General features: G+C 43.7%; 1 protein-coding gene across 1 annotated transcript in view; it reads right to left on the reverse strand.

Annotated features, from left to right (window-relative positions):
* The window catches only part of crim1 (cysteine rich transmembrane BMP regulator 1 (chordin-like)), a 173,399-nt gene that overhangs the window by 90,439 nt on the left and 69,605 nt on the right, over positions 1-13,355 (reverse strand). The window lies entirely within an intron of this gene.

Below are 13,355 nucleotides of genomic sequence, written 5' to 3' on the forward strand. Positions count from 1 at the left end.
GGATTGCACTGTGATAGACTGCATCCAATTTGTTGAGTAGGGTATTGGAGGCTTTTTTGTAATTGACATCGCCAAAGTCGAGGATTGGTAGGATGGTCAGTTTTACAAGGGTATGTTTGGCAGCATGAGTGAAGGATGCTTTGTTGCGAAATAGGAAGCCAATTCTAGATTTAACTTTGGATTGGAGATGTTTGATATGGGTCTGGAAGGAGAGTTTACAGTCTAACCAGACACCTAAGTATTTGTAGTTGTCCACGTATTCTAAGTCAGAGCCGTCCAGAGTAGTAATGTTGGACAGGCGGGTAGGTACAGGTAAGAAGGATCGGAGGACCAATGCGCAGCGTGGTAAGTGTTCATTATATTTCTTTATAACTCAGAACACTAAAGAATAAAACAACAAAGAGAACGAAATGAAACCAAAACAGTCCTGTACGGTGCATACATAAAACAGAAAATAATCACCCACGAAACACAGGTGGAAAAAGGCTACCTGAGTATGATTCTCAATCAGAGACAACTAACGACACCTGCCTCTGATTGAGAACCATACCAGGCCAAACACAAAAACACCACATAGAAAAACGAACATAGACAACCCACCCAACTCACACCCTGACCATACTAAAACAAAGACATAACAAAAAAACTAAGGTCAGAACGGGACAGTACCTAAACCTATAAACCTATAGGGGAGGGTCTGGGTGGGTGTCTGTCCGCGGTGGCGGCTCTGGCGCGGGACGTGGACCCCACTCCACCATAGTCCTTCTCCGCCTCTTTACCCGCCTCCATGGCTCTTTAACGCGGTGACCTTTCGCCGCCGACCTCGGACTGGGGACCCAAGCCACGGGTCCCGAATGGATGGGAGATTCCGGCAGCACCGGACGGACGGGAGACTCCGGCAGCACCGGACAGGCGGGAGACTCCGGTAGCTCCGGAATGAAGGGCGATTCTGGCAGCTCCTGGCTGACGGACGGCTCTGGCAGCTCCTGGCTGACTGACGGCTCTGGCAGCTCCTGGCTGACTGACAGCTCTGGCAGCTCCTGGCTGATTGACGGCTCTGGCAGCTCCTGGCTGACTCAGGACAGATGGGCGGCTCTGGCAGCTCTGGACAGACGGGCGGCTCTGGCAGCTAAGGACAGACGGGCGGCTCTGGCAGCTCAGGACAGACGGGCAGCTCTGGCAGCTCAGGACAGACGGGCGACTCTGGCAGCTCAGGACAGACGGGTGACTCAGGCAGCTCAGGACAGACGGGTGACTCTGGCAGCTCAGGACAGACGGGTGACTCTGGCAGCTCAGGACAGACGGGAGACTCTGGCAGCTCAGGACAGACGGGAGACTCTCGCAGCTGAGGACAGACGGGAGACTCTGGCAGCTCAGGACAGACGGGAGACTCTGGCAGCTCAGGACAGACGGAAGACCCTGGCAGCGCTGGGAGCATGCGGGAGCACCTGTAGGAAGGAGACGGAGAGACAGCCTGGTGCGGGGGGCTGCCACCGGAGGGCTGGTGCGTGGAGGTGGCACCGCATAAACCGGACCGTGAAGGCGCACTGGGGCTCTCGAGCACCGAGCCTGCCCAACCTTACCTGGTTGAATGCTCCCCGTAGCCAGGCCAGTGCGGTGAGGTGGAATAGCCTGCACTGGGCTGTGCTGGCGAACCGGGGACACCATGCGTAAGGCTGGTGCCATGTACCCCGGCCCGAGGAGATGCACTGGAGACCAGATGCGCTGAGCCAGCTTCATGGCACCTGGCTCGATGCCCACTCTAGCCCACACTCCCCGTGTGCCCCCCCAATACATTTTTGGGGCTGCCTCTCGGGCTTGCTGCCGTGCTGCCTCCTCATAACGCCGCATCTCGTCACCATATTAGGCCAGTGAGTCGCTGCCGCCGGCCTACTAGCTGTCACGATCCATTTTTCCTTTTCGTTTGTGTCTGTCTTTTTTTTTTTTACACCTGTGTCCTATTACCGTAGTTAATTTCGGTGGGTTTATTAACCTCTGCTGCCTGCTAATTATTTGTGCGGGATTATTTGCTGTTGTTGCTCTGTTAGGGGTGCGTGGTTGCGCCACAGGGTTTTTTCTCACGGTCGTCGTACCGTTTGGATGGTAATTAGGAGTAGAGGTTTCTCCTCTGTGTGCTAAGTTATTTCCCTGTGTGGCGACTTCGTTGGGTGTGTTTCCCCACCTGTTGTTGTTGTGTTGGGACTTTCAATAAACAATTGTTTATCCTGAACCTACCTCTTCTTAGGAGGCACCTAACAGTAGGACTAACGGGAGCTGGTGTGGAGGGAGTGGTCGGAATGTAATTGAATGAATGAGACACGAAGGGGAAAGGGAGTTTAGGGAGAAGAATGGTGTGATGCTTGGCTTGGTTTATTTTTTGTTGTGCCCCGCACATTTAGAAGTGGAACACTAGAGTCAAAGTAAATTAACGTTGTCTTCTAGACTAAATTTTATTTAATTTGCCCAATCGCGCAGCCACAAAGCACATTCCACTAAATAGTTTTTTAATCCTTTTTTAATTTTTTTTATCTCTGGTTAAAGATGAAACTTTAACGTCCATTTCAGTACCAGAATACTGGATTACTCATGTCCATTCCTAAATTAGCTACAGCGTATCATCAACAGGGCTGCTCGTATCATGACCGGGCATTCATGGAGGGATCGCATAAAACAGAGGTTCACTGACAACACCCTAGTGACTGTTTTCAAGGTGACAGTGCACAAACTGCCTGAATACATGTCAGGCCTGTTCAGGTGTGAATCTCCATCCATCTTCTGGGAGTGCACCAGCCAAAGCCTATAAACAATGGGAAACGTACCTGCTGGCATAACCATCAGTTAAAAACATGCTTTCTCAGGCAGTCTGCAGTTCTTTGGACCACTGCGTGTCATTTTGTATTTATGCAAATGCGTCTGATGTGTCATTCTGTGTATGTTGTGTTAGCTGTGCGTTGGTACGCATGCTACTGGGTATGCTGTATATGCTTCTGTGTAACATCATTGTTATGTGATGTGTACGTACATTTGTATTAATTCTATGGAACCCAGAACTCCCTGGATAACAGTGGCAATTGTTACTGAGTGGACTGTCCTGGCCCAAATTATTTTGTAAAAAAAGAACATGTACAAGTCAAACACTGCAAATTAAAAGCTAATTCACTTTGCTTTAGAACAGCCTCCAAGTCTGGCATGGCAGCAAGGAACAGAGCTAGGCAGAAGCTCTGGAGGCACATCTAGAATGTTAGATCTTTCTGAGGGAAGCAGGCCTACTTGGTAAGACTAGCTTTGAAGTGTTGTTCTTGTTGTTTTTGTTGGGCTTGAAGAATAAAAAAGAAAATAAAGTTTCACATCGGGTTTGATGAAAGCTTCTGTAGTATATTGATTGTCTGTGACGGGTCAAGTTGAACTTACACAGAATAGAGCTTCACTGTGAAGACAGGCTCCAGCTACCTCAGCAAAGGGCCTGTCTGATAAGGCCAATCTAGAATTCTCAAATGACTGCAGCCTAGCAAAAATCCTAAAGGCAAGGGCAGCTTTCTGTTGTATCTCTTTTTCAAATCCTATCAAGATCCAGCGTAAAGCAACAAAGTAGGAAACAGCTGAAAGAGAAAACACGATAATGATTCTAGACTCTTTAATTACGGTTTGATTGAGATACCTGTGTTCAATTAGCATCACCTAACTTTTTCTATTAGGCCAGACTTCAGATCTGTATAGAAAATAGTGGAAAAAGTACTATAGAATCCACCTTTGTACTAACTTATTTTACATTGGCTCTTAGAAAAGCACATCCGCAGTATTAAATGCATCCATTCTGTCTCTCTACTGGAGGTTACTGATTCTGGGTGATGTCTGAGAGAGAAAGAAAGAAAGAAAAAGAGAAAGATAGAAAGAAGGCCCTCAAAGAGAGCAGTGATTCTGAGCAGAGGAGGATAATTAGGTTATATTAGATGAAGGAGACTGTTTTGGAGCACAATGCAAGAAACTACAAAAGAGGAGCTACGGAAGAGATAAGACCAGATCATATTTAACGACTGTGTTTGTGTGATTATACAGCTGTATCACATCTCAGAGTTCACTATGGACCGCTCACTAAAAGGACGGTGGAAACATTACTGCTGAAGGTAAAAAGGTCAATGCAAAATGGATATCAAATGACATGGTTTACTCATGGAACATATGTGAAGAAAACAACAACTTTGGAAGTAAACAACATCTTTGGAAGAAATGGACCAATTGATGTTGGTATGGTAACAACATCCTATTACTCCTTCACTTAGACCTGACTCGTTGCTGACCCTATGACACTTAGGTCTGTTAGATGCTCTGGATAAGAGCATCTGTGAATGTCAGAGGATGGTAAAATGGACTCTTCTGATCACACTAACAACCCAGCGGACAAAACTGTAATGTTGTAATGACGTCATTTCAACCAGTTTTGCCTGCTACTGTACCTGGGAAGTTCAACCAGTTTTGCCTGCTAGCTGGGAAGTTCAACCAGATCAATAGATGGCAACAATTCACTTACAGTTGGTAAGTGAATATTGGTACCTCATTTTAGTCATTGACTCTATATGGGTGTCTACATTCAGATGTCTACATTCAAATATTTATTTTTTAAATTCATTATGAAAGGTTATTACATTACACACATCCAGCTATAGTAGGAACCACAGTGGATGTGTGTAATGTAATAACCTTTCAGCAGTGTGTTGTAGAGACCTACTCAACGTGTTAACATATGTAGCTAGCAAATTGCCAATTAAATGTTGCCAGTCAAATCCTTTGCCAGTCAAATCCTCCTCTCTCTATGTTCAGTGTAGCAGCACATGTAAACGTCAAAGAGTATTTTTCACATGCAAAAGGCAGAGAACATTTTGTATCTGCATTTTCTTTGTTTATCGATTTTGTTAGTTCTGAAAATGCATTTCCTGACCCAATTGTGGATTTCTATTTCAATGGGCTGAATATTTCCTTAAAAGCAATGGCATGGCTCGAACCTTCTCTTTCTCATCCATCTACTCTGTTCTGATTCATCTATTAATCCTTTGACATTATGTTCCTGCTTCTTTCTTAGTGTATCATCAGAAAACCTATTTTCATATTACTCCCTTAAATAATGTACAGTAGCTACCCATGTATGACACATTGGGTTTACTTCACAATAAATTGTTTTTAGCGAGCAGAATATTACAAATAGACCTGAACATTAGGCACTGATTCTAGTTTTCAGCTCAGTCCACGTGTTTTTTTATATTGTTTTTTACAATAGTAATAGTTTTTCCAGTTGAGGATTTGTGAGGCATCTGTTTCTCAAACTAGACACTAATGTACATGTCCTCTTGCTCAGTTGTGCACCGGGGCCTCCCACTCCTCTTTCTATTCTGGTTAGAGCCAGTTTGAGCCAGTGTGTGCTGTTCTGTGAAGGGAGTAGTACAAAGCGTTGTACAAGATCTTCAGTTATATTGCTTCTTTAAATCAGGACAACAGTTTTCAGCTGTGCTAATATAATTGCAAAAGTTTTTTTTTGATCAATTAGCCTTTTAAAATGTTAAACTTGGATTAGCTAACACAACGTGCCATTGGAACACAGGAGTGATGGTTGATAATGGGCCTCTGTACGCCTATGTAGATTTAAAAATCTGCCGATTCCATCTACAATAGTAATTTACAACATTAACAATGTCTACACTGTATTTCTGATTAATTTTATGTTATTTTCATGGACAAAAAAGTTGTTTTTCTTTAAAAAACAAGGACATTTCTAAGTGACCCCAAACCTTTCAATAGTAGTGTACATTATCCCAAAAGGATGTCCACAGCACATATAATAGGGTTCCTTTGTGCTTTTTGCATCTCCAACAGATGTGACATTTCTGGGTGCATTACATGCATTCTAGCAGGAGTGTAGTAAGTCCTATGAATTATCTTAAATTGCAGTAGTTTGTCTTTGGTTGTAGGAGCAGGTATGAACATTTTCACATATCAATTTCTTCCTTTTTCCCCCTTATAGGTGCTGAACCATCAGGTAGAGTTTCAATCAATCCTTGATATAACTTGGCAATCAACTTCTTTGGTGTAGAATAAGCTTCTTTCAGTATTTTTTGTGTGCTAGATGTTTTAGGTTCAACCAGACTCTGTTGAAGCGATTGAATACGATTTCTGAGTTGTAAGAACTCAAAGAAATTGGCCTTAGATATTCAAAATCTTTCTTGTAATTGATTGAATGACAGTAGAGATCGATCATAGGATGCATGTTCAAAATTCATGATGCTACTTTGGAACCAGGACTTGAAGCCAGACTCAGTAAATTTTCATTTACGTAATTTGGGATTATGAAATGTTAAACTGTCGGGGCGACAAAACAAATCCAGGCAACTCTTCATAACGTGCTCTATATGAGAGTTCTCAAGCGGCCGCTGTGCATGCCACTTTTCCATCAGTCAGTACCAGACAGCTGGTGTTCACATTTGCTTGTAGCCTACAACAAGTGTGAAGGTTACTCTACTATATAAAAATGACAATTTACAAGTGGAGTCAGCTAGATATAAACATTACAGCAGTAAAATAGCAGTCAGACATCTTTGTCTTTGTCTTGTCTCGTCTCGTCATGTATACATCTTTTTATATATTTTTCTTCGCATCTCCTGCAACCTGCCTCACCCAATGTGGTGTGGATCTGGTTTTTTTTCTAAAGTATTTCTATTTAACTTCGAACTGGAATACCTCAACTGAAGCTAGCTAGCTAACTAGCTACCAGCTAATCAGTCAGCTCTGTTGACTCTGTTGAAGCGACTGAATACGGTTTCTGAGTTGTAAGAACTCAAAAAAATCGGTCTTAGATAATCCAAATCTTTCTTGTAATTGATTTGACAGTCGAGATCGATATCTGGTCATCAGCTAACCTTTAGCTCGGAAAGCTCTCGCCAGTTCATACAACGCGTTTCAAACCAGCGCATACTGGACCTATATTTTATCTCCATATCCCCTGCAAACTCTGAACAATTTCATCTGGATAATTGCAGCTAGCTAACTGCAACCCGGGTTGACTACTCCTGGCTAACGTTTCCGTCCCGGAGCAAGCACCAACTAGACTGGGGTTAGCCCATGCTAGACCCATCTCCAGGGCTAGGGCTCCTGGGCTACTCCTGAAGCCCACTCCTCAGCTAGAATATCCAGACCCCTTCTACTGCCGGTACAGGGCACGGAACCCCGCCGATCCTTCATGACTGCAATACGAACATAAATCTGCCCGAGGATCCCAACAGGCCCCTCAGGCGCGACGTCCCCTGAAGGCCCATTCTGCTAACCGTGGCCTGCTAGCTATCTATAGCATATTGGACTATCAGCTGATCCACCGGCCAGTTTCTTGGACCACTATACCCATTTTGCCAATTGGACTTGGACCCTTCTGCTACTTGGAACCCTATTAATTCCACGACTGGTCTATCAACGTCACTGCACAAGGAGGCAAAAACAGACTTTTCCCCCATCGGGACGTCCCTCTAAGGCCCTTATGCTAGTTAGCTAGCCCCGGCCTGCTAACTGCTAGCTTGCTATCCCCAGCCTGCTAACTGTCTGAATCGCCGTGTCCCCAGCCAGCCCAACCACTCACTGGACCCATACGATCACTTGGCTACACATGCCTCTCCCTAATACCAATATGACTTGTCCATTACTGTCCTGGTTAGTGATTACTGTCTTATTTCACTGTAGAGCCTCTAGCCCCACTCAATATGCCTTAACCAACCATGTTCTTCCACCTACCACATATGCGATGACATCACCTGGTTAAAACGTCTCTAGAGACTATATATCTCTTTATTACTCAATGCCTAGGTTTACCTCCAATGTACTCTCTGCCTACCATACCTTTGTCTGTACATTATGCCTTGAATCTATGCTATCATGCCCAGAAACCTGCTCCCTTTACTCTCTGTTCTGAACGTGCTAGACGGCCAGTTCTTATAGCCTTTAGCTGTACCCTTATCCAAATTCTCCTTTGTTCCTCTGGTAATGTAGAGGTTATTCCGGGACCTGCAGTGCCTAGCTCCACTCCTACTCCCCAGTTGCTCTCATTTGTTGACTTCTGTAACCGTAAAAGCCTTGGTTTCATGCATGTTAACATTAGAAACCTACTACCTAAGTTTGCTTTATTCACTGCTTTAACACATTCTGACAACCCGGATGTCTTAGCCGTGTCTGAATCCTGGCTTAGGAAAACCACAAAAAAAAATGAAATTTCCATCCCTAACTATAACATTATCCGCCAAGATAGAACTGCCAAAGGGGGCAGTGTTGCAATCTACTGCAGAGATAGAACTCTGCAGGCTATCTTACTATCCAGGTCTGTACCAAAACAATTCGAGCTTCTACTTCTGAAAATCCAGCTTTCCAGAAACAAGTCTATCACCGTTGCTGCTTGCTATAGACCACTCTCTGCCCCCAGCTGTGCTCTGGACACCATGTGTGAATTGATTGCCCCCCCCATCTATCTTCTGAGCTCTTCTCTGCTAGGTGATCTAAACTGGGACATGCTTAACACCCTAGCCATCCTACAATCTAAACTTGATTCCCTCAATCTCACACAAATTATCAATGAACCTACCAGGTACAACCACAAATCTGTAAACACAGGCACCCTCATAGATATCATCCTAACTAACTTGCCCTCCAAATACACCTCTGCGATCTCAGCGATCACTGCCTCATTGCCTGCATCCGTAATGGGTCTGCGGTCAAATGACCACCCCTCATCACTGTCAAACGCTCCCTAAAACACCTGCGAACAGGCCTTTCTAATTGACCTATCCTGGAATGACATTGACCTCATCCCGTCAGTAGAGGATGCCTGGTTAGTCTTTAAAAGTGCCTTACTCACCATCTTAAATAAGCATGCTCCATTATTTTTTTTTTTTACTGGGAATAGATATAGTCCTTGGTTCACTCCAGACCTGTCTGCCCTCGACCAGCACAAAAACATCCTGTGGCGTTCTGCATTAGCATCGAATAGCTCCCGTGATATGAAACTTTCAGTGAAGTTAGGAACCAAAATACACAGGCAGTCAGGAAAGCTAAGTCTAGCTTTTTCAATCAGAAATGTGCATCCTGTAGTACAAACTCAAAAACGTTCTGGGAAGCTGTAAAGTCCATGGAGAATAAAAGCACCTTCTCCCAGCTGCCCACTGCACTGAGGCTAGGAAACACTGTCTCTACGAATAAATACACAAAAATTGAGAATTTCAATAAACATTTTTCCACGGCTGTCCATGCTTTCCACCTGGCTACCCCTACCCCGGTCAACAGCCCGGCGCTCCCCACAGCAACTCGCAAAAACCTCCCCCACTTCTCCTTCACCCAAATCCAGATAGCTGATGTTCTGAAAGAGCTGCAACAATCTGGACCCTCTCGTTCTGATATTAACTGGCAAAATTATTACAACCCCTGCTACTAGCCTGTTCAACCTCTCTTTCGTATCGTCTGAGATTCCCATAGATTGGAGAGCTGCCGCAGTCATCCCCCTCTTCAAAGGGGGTGACACTCTAGACCCAAACTGTTACAGACCTATATCTATTCTACCCTGCCATTCTAAGGTCTTTGAAAGCCAAGATAAAACAAACAGATTACCGACAATTTCAAATCTCACCTTACCTTCTCCGCTATGCAATCTGGTTTCAAAGCTGGTCATGGGTGCACCTCAGCCACGCTCAAGGTCCTAAACGATATCATAACATCCATCGATAAGAGACATTACTGTGCAGCCATATTCATCGACCTGGCTAAGGCTTTCGACTCTGTCAATCACAACATTCTTATTGGCAGACTCAACAGCCTTGGTTTCTCAAATGATTGCCTCGCTTGGTTCACCAACTACTTCTCCGGTAGAGTTCAGTGTGTCAAATCGGAGGGCCTGTTGCCCGAACCTCTGGCAGTCTCTATAGGGGTGCCACAGGGTTCAATTCTCAGGCCGACTCTCTTCTCTGTATACATCAATGATGTAGCACTCGCTGCTGGTGATTCTTTGATCCACCTCTACGCAGACGACACCATTTTGTATACCTCTGGCCCTTCGTTGGACACTGTGTTAACTAACCTCCAGATGAGCTTCAATGCCATACAACTCTCCTTCCTCAGCCTCCAACTGCTCTTAAATGCAAGTAAAACTAAATGCATGCTCTTCAACCGATTGCTGCCTACACCTGCCCGCCCGTCCAGCATCACTACTCTGGACGGTTCTGAGGTAGAGGTACCTAGGTGTCTGGTTAGACTGTAAACTCTCCTTCCAGACTCACATTAAACATCTCCAATCCATAATTAAATCTAGAATCGGCTTCCCATTCCGCAACAAAGCATCCTTCACTCATGCTGCCAAACATACCCTCGTAAAACTGACCATCCTACCGATCCTCGACTTCGGCGATGTCATTTACAAAATAGCCTCCAACACTCTACTCAACAAATTGGATGCAGTGTATCACAGTGCCATCTGTTTTGTCACCAAAGCTCCATATACTACCCACCACTGCGACCTGTATGCTCTCGTTGGCAGGCCCTCGCTTCATACTCGTCGCCAAACCCACTGGCTCCAGGTGATCTACAAGTCTCTGCTAGGTAAAGCTCTGCCTTATCTCAGCTCACTGATCACCATAGCAGCACCCACCCGTAGCATGCGCTCCAGGAGGTATATCTCACTGGTCACCCCCAAAGCCAATTATTCCTTTGGCCACCTCTCCTTCAAGTTCTCTCTTGCCAATGACTGCAACGAACTGCAAAAATCTCTGATGCTGGAGTCTGTTGCCTCCCTCACTAGCTTTAAGCACAAGCTGTCAGAGCAGCTCACAGATCACTGCACCTGTACATAGCTCATCTGTAAATAGCCCATCCAATCGACCTCATCCCCATACTGTAGTTATTTATTTATTTACCTTGCTCCTTTGCACCCCAGTATCTCAACTTGCACATTCATCTTCTGCAGATCCTACCATTCCAGTGTTTAATTGCTATTTTCTACTTTGCAACCATGGCATATTTATTGCTTCATATTTATTGATCTTTCAACTGTATTATTGATTCTATGTTTGTTTATTCCATGTGTAACTCTGTGTTGTTGTATGTGTCAAACTGCTTTGCTTTATCTTGGCCAGGTCGCTGTTGCAAATGATAACTTGTTCTCAACTAGCCTACCTGGTTAAATAAAGGTAAAATAAAAATAAAAAAATAAAAAATGTGGCTGTAAACAAATCACCTACCGGTAGGTTATGCACATTTGCAAGCAATGCATGTGTAGTTCTTTTTGTTAGCCAGATAAATTAGCTAGCTAGCTAGCTTGCTTCACCTACTGTACCAGAAGACAGAGCTGGCTTTCGTAATTATTATCATTAGTGTCCAGGATGCTGCTGGCTTTCGTCATGCTGAAAAGTCTGAAATATGGTCCAACTAGCAAGTGTTGCACTAGGAAAATATTATCAATCCCTTGCTGAATGAAAATCGGCCACAATTCCAGTTTCATTCAGAAGCTCAAGCTAACAACAACAAAGCAACTTTGTAACAACAGACCCATTCGTGTTTTTAAATCTGCACAGACAGGCAGATTGACAGCCAGGAGCCACTATTTTTAACCATTAGGACAAGCATTTGTCAGCAAAATTACACGTTTATCCTGTATCACTCAACTCTCATTTATGAGTCTAGTTTGTATTGATTGAGAGGGATATAGCTACATATGTATTGTTGATGTGATGCTGTAGTCATGGATGGATCAGAGGGACATATAGAATATGCATGAGATCAATAATCAATTTGCATCCTAATTACCTAGAGAAATCTGACCTGCAATTTGTAAACAAAGCTGCTGTACTTATACTTCGTAAAACCTTAATTTGTATCACTTTGAAGTGATCCAAATGGAAAATTAATATTTAATCTATTCATTTTGAGATATATTAAACCAGAAACAAATTGCACCATTTAAATTGTGACTTACTTAGTCTGGCTTTAAAGGTGTTGTCATTAAACACTGAAAGTATGGTTATTATAATAATAATAATAATAACAAATTAAATAATACAATTTTTTTTGTCAGTATGTGTAATCTGTGACGGTAGAGGGGTCTGGCTCGCTGCGTGTTCAGCTCCCAACCACTGCGGAGTGAGTGTCAGTACTATGTGTCAATGCTATGTGCGGTCCACATCATAAATGTACATCTATCATAATGTCATGGATGAAGCTGGGGTAATGTGCAAATAGCTTTTTCATTGATCTGCTTTGTGTACAGAAGACAGGTTTACTCACCTGTACACCACACACTTTTCCATAAATCATGAGCCAGAGGAACCTTGGTTTCTGACATTTCTTTGAATGAGAGAGACTTTATAGTTCATAGTGGTATCCTTGAAATGAGAAGGAAGGCAGCAACTCCAAATCATACCTCTGTCATCTCTAGCCTAGCAAGTGAAGCAGTGTGGGCAGCCTTAAATGTACTCGTGATTTAAAGTAACTGCCCAATGTTTTCAGATTTCTACGATATATGAGTGAAAGAGTTTCCCTTTCAAAAAATTATAATTAAGTATGTTAAAAAGCAGTTTTTCTGTGTTGGAATGGGGTGGGTGTACTCTAACAACAGAATGGTGTGGGCGTACTCCAACAACAGAATGGTGTGGGCGTACTCCAACAACAGAATGGTGTGGGCGTACTCCAACAACAGAATGGTGTGGGCATATACCGGTAATAAAAAATATTCATGCAAATAGACCTTTGATTGGCCAGCTCATCATCCTCTAGACCAGTGGTTCCCAAACTGTGGCGCCGGGCCCCCCCCACCCAAAAAACATATTTTAGTGGGAACTCAGTCCGGCTTTTCAACTTACGAAATTGGAGGGTACATCATCAGTTTTCCTCTGGTCATGTCAGTCATTGCATACCTTAGAGAGCTATTTATAGATCAACTAGCCCATTTTAGCTAAGCCCATAGATTTTGTTGTAATGTTTGAGTCACTTATATGACATTAATACATATTAGGGATGTCTAAATGTATAGAATTGTAAGAAAATTAGCTTAAAACTGCAACATTTTCTCCGCACCCCATGATAAAAATCTGTAGAATTGCAGGAAATAAGCTTTGAAAGCTTAAGAATTTTCTCTCAGCCAACAAGAGGGGTGTGAACAGTTTTTGTGATGAACAGTGCTTGTGCCCATAGACATAAATGTGGTGCGGGATGTTCCCCAATGCTGGAAGGTGGGCCTGAGGGAATATGTTTGGGAACCCCTGCACTAGATCGCTGATTGGCCAGTTCATCCTCCTCAGATAGATTACATGTTCTATGGGAAAATGGCAAGCATTTTTAAATGGTCTGTT

Source organism: Oncorhynchus mykiss, chromosome 25 (genome assembly GCF_057628025.1).
Source record: "Oncorhynchus mykiss isolate SJ-2025 chromosome 25, ASM5762802v1, whole genome shotgun sequence".
NCBI lineage: Eukaryota > Metazoa > Chordata > Actinopteri > Salmoniformes > Salmonidae > Oncorhynchus > Oncorhynchus mykiss.